This window comes from Phoca vitulina, unplaced genomic scaffold (assembly GCF_004348235.1).
Source record: "Phoca vitulina isolate PV1807 unplaced genomic scaffold, GSC_HSeal_1.0 scaffold11, whole genome shotgun sequence".
Classification (NCBI taxonomy): domain Eukaryota; kingdom Metazoa; phylum Chordata; class Mammalia; order Carnivora; family Phocidae; genus Phoca; species Phoca vitulina.
The window spans coordinates 25,929,578-25,940,249 of NW_022589714.1; the positions used below are offsets into that span (position 1 = coordinate 25,929,578).

A 10,672-nucleotide genomic window follows, 5' to 3' on the forward strand; every position below is an offset into this window, starting at 1 on the left:
TGTTCTCTCTTTTGCTCACTGTCTCTCAAATAAATAAATAAAATCTTTAAAAATAAAGAAAGAAAGAAGGGCATAATGGTGATTGAAAGCTGGGAGGGTGAAGGACTTTTTGGAAGTTGCGTTTCTTTATCAAGCACAAGACTATAACTTAGATTTTATGCTTTTGGGGTGGTTTGGGGCATGCTTTTGGAGATAACCAAAGTTGGCAGCTTTGGATCTTCACCTGAAGGAGTTGTAAGAGGAACCTGTCCAGGAAAGTGGCAACAAAGATACAAAGACAAGAATGAGTATGTGCAAAAGACTTGACAATAAGGAAGTCTAGTCTTCAAATCACAAATTCATCTGTGTTCTGTCTTTGCCATCTTTCTTTAGCATTTACTACTTGGTAATGTCCATAGCTTCTGTATTAACTTACCTGATCCCTGGTATGTCTATTAAAGAAAAATTTTCTTCATATCATTTCTCTTCCATGACATTAAGGATGAGTGGATGCAGCTCAGCTAGCAAAGATAAAAAATTATTCTTTGCTTTTTACAGGGCTGTTGGTCATTCTCGGGATAAGAGAGTAAGTCATTTGGGGTCAGTGGCTGGCTATTAGGTTGACACTAACCTCCTTCAAGCCAGACAGTTATGAATAATAAAAAGAGGGTCCTTAAAGAAGAGCAAAAAGCCAGACTGACTCACTAAGCATCCAGTAGTCTTCTGTACCATACAAAGGAGTAGGACATTGTGCAATTAATGCAATATTTTCACATGGTGAATTGGCTCCTAAGTGTTGGGCTAAACATTGTATAATGAAATTTTATCCAAGTCACTGGAGTTGCATAGAGCAAATATGTGAAATGATTGAAAGATGACTCCCCTACTTTGAGAATGACTGAAAGGTGATTCTTCTATAGCACTTTATAATTCTATATGAACTTTCAGTGGAAATATTTAAACTTACACTGAACTAGAGTGATATAGTAATGAACACTATGTAGCTTTCACTCTGCTTCAATGATTATCAATATTTTGCCAATTGTTGCCAAGTTTTTTATTATCCCTAGTACTTTTTTATTGGAATATTTTAAATCAAATATCAAACATGCTGTTTGTAAATAATTCAGTATGCATTTCTAACTTTTAAAAATGATTTCTGACACAATGAACACACTCCTGTCATACCACACATCCTTAATATCATCCATTACCCATTCTATCTACACATTTCTCCAATTATGTCAAAGATGTTCCTTTACAGTTAGTTTGTTCAAATCAATATTCAAACAAGATTCACACATCACTTTTGGATATTACGTCCATAACAGTCCTCCCTTCATTTATTCCTGATGTTTATTTATTGGACAAACAAATTTATAGCCAGGCTGCCACATTATTTTCTACTTCTAAAGCAAAACCGTAATTCATTCAACATCTATTCAACTACTGTATAATGAACAATTACTATGTACAGGACAGTACACTGGTGCTGAGTATGATTCAAAGATGTCTGTAAATCATGGTCCCTACTGCTAGGATTTTACAGTCTGAAGGAAAATCAAAAAATAATAATGCACAAATATAATGACAACAACATGTCAGTAAAAGTCAATTGAGTTGTATAAGATGCTATGTTTTAAAGGAGAGGCATGATTTAGAAGATAAAGGGGTTCTTTTTAGGGAAGCTGGAGTGTGACATGGATGGTTTAGAATGGCCAGCAGTTCAGAGGCATAAGAGAACTAAAAAGAGAAACTGCATCCTATGATTTAAAAACTTGAGGGGAAAAAAAAAGAACAAACTTTAGAGGTAAAGGAAGCAAGAGATACATTCAAGAGATTATAAATGAAATGATTCAGCTAAAGCAGGACATTTGTGAAAGAAACACAGGTAAGCAGGGGACAGATTTGGGAAGACCTTGAATAGCAGGCATATTGCTTGAACATGTTCTTTACAGCAGGGAACGATCACCTCCATTCATTTTTTCACATATCAGAGACTGTTGGACATGATGTAAACATAGATATTCCATTAGTAAGCAAAATGCATCAGCTCATTTCATAAGGAAGCTTAAAAAAACTGCTTATGTATTCCAATACCAATCATTTTCAAATATTTATAGTAAGTTGGCAAGATAATTTAATGTTTTATTTTGCCCAACAGCTAGATGTTCCACTTAGAGGAATACAAACAAATTGAAGCCGATTTAACCAACACATACTACCCAGCAGCTGAGAAACCTTCAGGAAGCAAGGATTAATTGTTTGTGGCACAGCATACAACAATAACAACAATAACTCAACAAATCTACCATAGGAGAAATAAAGATAACTATTAAGGATAGGTATACTAGCCCTGAAAACCTCAGCCTCATTTTTCGTCTACAATGAAAATAAAGTGAAGTTTGTAATATGTCTCTTATCAACAACAAATACATACTGACCCACATGTTCTCTCTTTACTAGCATAATGCCAACTGATTTTCATCACTAAGAGATCCTCAAATGATAGATGAATTTTCAAAGCCTTCAAAGAAAGTATATATTGAATTTAATGTAGTTTGATTGGTAAGTATTTTCTTCTTGCATGCTTATTCCAGGTATCCATTTTACATAGATTTTAAAATATTTTTGAGTGCCTGTATATACCAGAGTTTGTGCTAGACCTTTGAGGAAATAAAATTCTGCATAAGGTGTGGTCCTGCTATCTAGAGGCTTATATCCTAATACAGATGACTAAAGATATACATATTGAAGTAAAATTATAGGCAGGATTGAGACAGAAGTATCAAATTGGATTAAATTAGGGCTTTTTCAACAGCAGCACTATTGAAATTTTGAATCAGATCATTCTTAGTGGTGGGGAGCTGTCTTGCATATTGTGGGATGTTTAGCAGCATCCCTGACTTCTACCCAGAAGATGCCAATAGCACCTTCCCACTAGTGACAACCAAAAATATCTCCAGATATTGCCCATATCTAAAGACTGAGTGAAAAATCACCGGTAGTTTTAAACCACTGTATTAGATGGAAAGTGCTACACGCATTTTGTGAATGAAGAGAATTTGTGGTTGGGGAAATCAAGGAAAGTCCATAGAGGGTGGGGGGCTGGTAGAAGTAGGCTGAGAAGAGGAGAGCATTTCAGGAGAGGAGAAGATAGTGAGAACTGGAGATGGGAAGCCAAGTGCATAAGCATAAATTATGTTCCAGAGTCATGTGTAGCATTCAGTGTTCAGGAGGTGGTTAATAGAGAAAAACTCAGCAAGTAAAAAACAATCATATCATGGAGGTCCTTGAATGTATAAAATAGATTGTTTTTCATTTTGAAGGGATGCCACTGGAAAACATAAGTGAAATGAATAAAGCATCATTTGGAAATGTTAAAAAGGCACTTCTGGGCAGAATGATTTGGGCAAATGAGAAAGTCCATTTTAGGTGTGGGACTCAGTTAAGGACATAATTTGGCAGAAATTGGAGAATGTATTTGTGGGAGATGTATTTCCCAACACAGGATGAGAGAGGAAAAACAAGTGAAGAAGTAAATTCAGTAGCTTGCTCCTACATTTGATCTCATAAATTGTTGTTGAAATTGTTTTCTCATAATAAGAGTTGACACTTCATGACAGAGCTGATTGGCAGATGTGCCCAGATTCTCTGGGATTCCATGAAGTGGAAAGTTGTAACTGATGTTGCAGAGTTATAAAGACAAAGATGGTATTATTCTCAAAAATAACTCCCTAGTGACATAGAAACTATGAATCCAGGCATTTAAATAATCTTGCTGATAAAAAGTATTCAATTAAAATTCCAAGGCCTGGTACAGAAATTTGTCTGCTAAAATTAATATTTATCCACATTGAGGTCCGCACCACACAACCAGACTTTTGAAAGTCTCCTCATTTCTCTCATGCCTTTAGAGAGTTTTGACCTAAGTTTATCTTCATGAAATATGAAATATGAGGACAAGATTTATGAAAACAGGACATAATTCAATTCCATATGATATGCGACTGTAATACTTGAACTTCAGAAAACCCCATCTAAAAGGTTAAAATATATCCTTAGTAAACTTACTCTTGATTAGTAACTAAACTGTTCATTTGCTCTGAAAATAGTTACTACCCCTTTGAATATCAAAACATCTCATATACAGACAATATGGTATTATAAATAGGGAGACAAGGAAGCAACAAAGAAAAAGGCCCAGAAAATCATCACTTCCCCTTCACCCCCACAGCTCCTTCCATCCTTGCCCAAGTCACCTATGACTTAGATCCAAGAAAGGGGCATTTTCTGAAATCACAGAGACTTCTAGTCTTTGCCAACAGGCTAGTATTTTTATTTTAGAAATTCTTAAACTTACATATTTGAGATTATGACACCAGAAAATTAAAATGCACTTTTTTGAAGAATATGGATGCACTGAGTTCATAAGAGATTAACTGAATAGGAAGAAATGAAGATCTCGGGAAATCAGTGGGAAAAAAAATTAATCTCAGGCACAAGAGTTTTGAATAAGCAAACTCTAGTTTCATAAGCAGGGAATTAAATATTGGTGGAAATTCAAGAGAGGGTTTTTCTTCCTCGCAGTTAGATATAAAATAGGTAATAATTGGAAGAAACTTGAATAAGTGAGACAAGTTAAGAGACTGATGCAATAATCCAGATGTTGTTCATTTATCAAAAGCAATTTATAAGGATCCTCAGTATTAATGGCACTTTATTAGATACCAATTAATGCTTACTTGAACTAGGGCAGTGACTACAGAAATGGAAATGATCCTACTGAATATTAATAAAATGATTAAACCAGCTCAGTGCCCATTTTTTCTTGAGGCCTTTATTCCTGAGACTTTACATATTTGAAATGCATCCACAGTTTTGGGATTCTTTCCTAAAATAAACTGCATTAAGAATCATGGGGAGAATTTTACTAATAGCTGCCGATCAACTGCTTGTCAGTCTGTACCAAGATGACATATTTTCCTGAGTGAAACAGGACCACATTGTGAAGATGAGGGGAAGGAAAGAATGGTGGGGAGCAGTGCTACTCCCTTTAGGTTTTATCAAAGGCTCTATTTCTGTCAGTCACCAGAGAATTGAAATCCATCCCAGTCCTATAAGAATGCTTTTAGTGAGTTGTGAGTGTGTTCATTAAAAGAAATGAATGAGTCAAATGGCCACCATTATTGATCATTTCTGCCCTGTGGCTTTAGACTGGAAATGCTTTTCTAGGGTCCCAAAAGGGATTTCCAATTTTTTTTTTTCTAATTTCATCTACAGCACTGTGGACTCAACTCATTCTAGCCACATATGATCTGTTCCATCAGGCCACTGGGAGTAATTGTAATGAATAAAGGAACTGCATTTAAAAGACTTTTTTTTTTAAACACTTTTTTAATCCTTCTGTATCATTTAAAATTTATCCACATTGTTAGAAAACTCAGTTGTAGTCCCACTTCTGACTTTGGCTTAAAGTATCAATCTAAAAAAAAAAAAAAATCTAAAAATAAGGTTGAGAAGTGAAATCTCTCAGTCATTCCCCTAGCTTATCAACATAACATTCACTACTTGGACTTGTTAAAGAAATATTACAATTACATGCTTTTTCAGTATTTCATAAAATTGTTAATATATAATGATATAAATGAAATGAATTTTCTTTTATGTAAGTTCTTTTTGTAAGGAGAAATATTTAAACAATCAGTGGTCATATTTGTCTATTTTAAATGCTTGATTAATATAAAAATATCTCAATCTACGTGTTAATATATACTCTTTTTTATGACGAAATGTCCATGGACTCCCATTTTTATTTCCTCAATCTTACAGTCAACAACATTTGTTGATACAGCTGTTTTGTGTTAAATGCAGTACCAGGGACTGGCTATGTGAGGGTGTGTAAGACGGAACTCCCCATTTTCAGGGAATTGACAATTAAACTGGTGCATGCAGAGGAAAGACAATTAAACTGGTACCTGTGGAAAAATGTGAAAAGTGCTATCACTGAGATGAATATTTAGGAGATACGTAAGTCAGAGTAAAGGTTTCATATCCTTTTTCCAGTATATTTAAAATCCTGACAAAAATCTCAGAAATTTCCTATGAAAAATGGCAACATGGACATGTGGCTTCTATGAACTGTTCAATATCCTCACGGTATCTGAAGGGCTAGAAGGAATCTACAGTAACTATTAGTATCTTTTTACATAAATTCATTAACTATCTCTCCACTCTGATATTCCTATGAAATCTTTAAAACCTACCACATTTTATTTGCGGAGTATTTTCCTGAGACAAAATTCTTGTTTTTTCCCCCCTCTATTTCTTTCCCAATTTTCTCCTAAATAAGTAAGTCTAGAAGCAGTTCTTTTATTTCGCTGATAAATATGATTTATCTGCTTTTGAAAGAAAAAAAGAAACACTGAAAAACCTGTGGTGCATTTTCTGCTTCAGTAAATGGGTCACACTTTGTCAAATTCTGAATATATTAAGCTTTTGTGAAGTTCTGTTTTTCTCAAATACTAGGTTGCTACACTAGATATCAAAGGGTAATTTATTTTGTTCTAAGTAGGCTTTTACTCAGTTCATTTTTTTTTTTGCCTCAAATCATGAATACTTCAAAAAAGATAACTCAGATAAATTAGAAAGTTTAAAGAAGGAGAATATTGGCTTTCATTTATATTTGTGAAACTGCATGCTGCCCTTCATATATGGAGATGATTAGTTCAAACTGAAATCTGTAAGATACCTGCTTTGTTAATTTTTTAGTGGCAGTGATGAATTTGACACAATCAATCCCGAAGGACAATGGCCCTGTCAGAAAGTAACTTCTACCAATGGGGAGATCAAAATTTGCCATCCTCATAGGGACTGACCCTAAAGCACAGGCACCAACAAATATAGCTACATATAAACAGAGGTAGAAGGTATAGGTAATCAAGAATATGCCATTCACAATCATTTGCCTGAACGTTTTTAATTGGATCTGAACATTTACTTTTTGTATCCAAACTGTTTTTCAAAATTGTTTATGCTATAACCTTCTTAGGAGGAACTAATATCATTCCATCAAACTTTCCAACTAAAATGATAAAATACAATATGTACACATTCTAATTTGAGAAATATTTTGTTCTAATAAAGCACCTAGCACAATGTCTGGAATATCACAAGCGCTCATTAAGTATTTCCTTCCTCTATTTCTCCATGATATTTATCATGATAAATTATTTTGAGTTGGCTTCCTTCTCATACTAGGACCATTCTAAGTACCACACGACACATTTTTTTTTTCCCTAAAGATCATTTGGTATTAAAATAATAGTTACCAATTACTAGGTATATTAAACTTCATTTTAAGTCGCAAATTTCTGTTGGCCACACTCACGTTACTTGGTGCAAGTCCTTTCACAAATTTAGTCGTTCCCGTTTTCTTTCAGAACATTTTCATCATGCTGAAAAAACAACAGGAGCCCCGTGAAAGAAATAAATGGGCATGTAAGTGGACACTGATACCTGCATCTGGGAACCAACTTTGACCTTCTCCATTTCATCTATTTCCATGTCTCTTTCAAATCCTGTATTTACATCTTCAGAGAGTTTCACAGCCTTGGAACCAGTTATCAGTTGGGTGGTCTTGTTGATTGATTTATGGCTTTCTTCTCTCCTCCAGTTTCAATCAAATGCCCATTCTTGAGGGAAAAACATTTGAAATAAACTCAGAATGCAGACTCACATGCTGACAAATTGTGTTTTCCCCACAACCACCATCCGAGATTCAGGTCTCCGCTGCTTCACATGTAAGTGGTTGACATCGCTTCCCTCCCTGCCTCCAATCCCCTTTCACCTAATTGTCCTACTGACTGAAAGCTTGAGAAGCGTTTCTGCCATATTGTTCTCCTCGCTTAAAAACTTAAATAATCTCCCATTTCTATCAAATCCAAATTCCCTAGTTGCATTTAAGGTCCAATACTGACTCATCTTTGAATGCTACTGATATATTTACTGTCACAACTCAACAGATAGCCCTGTACACAAAGTCATGAGCACATACATTTGATGGTTAAATTTAGCTCAGCTACTACTGTTTTGAAGTATTTTCTGACCCTTCCCCCTTGTCCCTGGTGTGGGTTAGGTATACCTCTCCTCTCAGAGTACCTCCAGCAAATCCATCAGAAAATGGAACATACTGTATGGTCATTTTTTGCTTATGTGTCTCTATCCCCCATTAGGATGTAAGTTCCCAATGGGCAGAAACATGTCCTATTCATCTTTATAGCTCTAATACCTACCAAAGTATTGACGCCTAGGAAATGCTGAAATATGATTATTGAAAGAATGACATTTCCTAAGTTAGGGACTGTATTTCTTATTCCAAAAACTTACTGATGTGTCTCTTCTAAGTAAAACGCTGCCTTTCTCTCTTTCTCTTTCTCTTTCTTCTACCTCCTAAACTTGGATCAAATTGAACTTCTTTGGAAATAGTCAGATGTTCATCAAAGAAAGGGAGAGATACAACTTCAGCTTCCAACTTAAAATAATTTGGTTCTAAAGCAATACTGCCTCTCACTAAGGAGTCTAAAAAGCCACCCAACCAAAAGAGACAAATAGGTAGTATATGCAGAATCCTGACATAAGCCTCCAACACTCAGCTCAGCCCTAGATATATGCACTGAACTCCAAGATGCCATTCTTTGGGATAGTTTATATCCCCCATACATAGAGTCCAGCTCTTCCCTTTTATTTATTTATGTATTTATTTATTTATTTATTTATTTATTATTTATTTTTAAGATTTTATTTATTTATTTGTCAGAGAGAGAGAGTGAGAGCAGGGGTGGGGAGAGGCAGTGGGAGAGGGAGAAGCAGGTTCCCCGCTGAGCAGGGAGCCCAATGTGGGGCTCGATCTCAGGACCCTGAGATCATGGCCCGAGCTGAAGGCAGACGCTTAACCAACTGAGCCACCCAGATGCCCCTAGCTCTTCCCTTTTAGTGATATGATGAAATACATTCCCTGCTCATCACTGTTGTCATTATCTCCTGGCCACTCTCTTCTCTTGCCCAAAGTCCAAGGACCCCTAAAACAGAAAACCCGCTCCATTGGTACCTATTCTGCACCTCTTCATTGCAGGCATCTGTTCAGAATTTGCTCTGCAAGTAGACGCAGTATTATTGCCATAATACAACCCTTTATTGTATGTGAGAAATTTCCCAAGAAAGCTTTTCTCAATCATGTACCTCTGCTTTGGTTCTAGGTACTTTCCTCAAAAGACAATCCTATTCACTACAGAAGACACTGGAGCCTTCAATAGTTGAAGCTGGGGGTCTTCTCCAGGAAGCAGTCTTGCACCTATGTTTTTGCTCTACCTTTCACTCTTGAAATCAACTTTGGTACAAGCATGATCTTCGGCTATCAGACGCTATCGTACATCTGTAAAATTTGAAAATAAAGAGGTGTCTAAAATATGAACATATCTATGTTTCTTTCTGCTAGTCTGATTTCTTAGCAGCTCAGTATCATGTTTAACAACAAATTCAAAAGGCAGGAGTAAGAATGTAAAAATAACTGAAATTTTCAGTCACTATCTCATTTTACAGACCTGTCACGAGCACGCTATGAAGGCACACACAAGTTGTGTCTCTCCACAATGTCAGCTTCATTCAGTCATAAAGCAAGGTTAACGTAATTACAAAGCAGGTTCAGGATTCCAAACTCAATGACATTTCACCACATGATTAACTTGGGCTTTTTACCCAGCACACAGAGCAGAACACAGGACAAGCCACACAACAAACAAGATACACAGGGGGTAGGAGGTTAACGAACCAAACACTGCTCTGTGGGCGTGCAGTTGAAATAAGGCCTCTGTCCAGTCCGGGTCAGCTCTCGGCACTTACTGCTTATTACGTTCCAGCAGTGAAGGCTCTCGGTTCCGTTCGGAGATCAATGGTGCAGAACCTTCTGCGGCAGCTGCCTTTCTTAAGTGGTCAGACATAGAGGGGTCAGTGTCTGAAGAGTCTGACAGTTTGCTACAAAAATCCTCCCCTTTTAAAGGGATATAATCAGTCTTGGGCCCCTGCAGACCTCCTCTGCTTCTGCTTGCTATTAGTTCTGGGGTGTCGTCAGCTGGTGTTGGTCTCGGGGATATTTCATAGCTACAGTATCCTAAACTGCCTGCATTTGCCTGACACAGGCCCCTGCTTGACCTGAGTGACTCCATCTTGCTCTCTACAAGACCATTATATCAGTACATAATTCTGCTATTCCTTTGAGTTAATAGGAGTTAATTTTCAAATTCCCTACTGAGTGCTTTCAAATGTGTATTGACCCATAAACGTGTAAATGGTTGGAAGAACTATTTGGAAGAAACCATTAACTCAGGTGTAGGAATATGAAATCACTACGAAATTACATTTCACAAAGCAAGATCTGTAAAAATGTGTTTCTACTGACAGTAAGTAAAAATAATGTGGAATCTTATAAGGAAATTTGAAATTTATCTAACAAATTTAGGTCTAATACATCTAACATCTAATATTTTTCAGAGAAGTAAGTTTTCACTATTCCCTTTATCTTTATTTCCAAACACATTCATCTTTATTCACAGATTAGATGTGCTGTACTTTAAAATTCAGCTTTATAACACCCTACTTTTTCAGTATTATTATTGATCAGTCCGTTTCAGAACAT

General features: G+C 36.2%; 1 long non-coding RNA gene across 1 annotated transcript; it reads left to right on the forward strand.

Moving 5' to 3' along the window:
• On the forward strand, positions 1-10,156 carry LOC116635509. The gene is made up of 4 exons (XR_004300191.1): positions 1-2,547; positions 7,422-7,479; positions 7,655-7,781; positions 9,237-10,156. It is a non-coding gene; the product is annotated as an uncharacterized LOC116635509 (long non-coding RNA).
• The last annotated feature ends 516 nt before the right edge of the window (positions 10,157-10,672 follow it).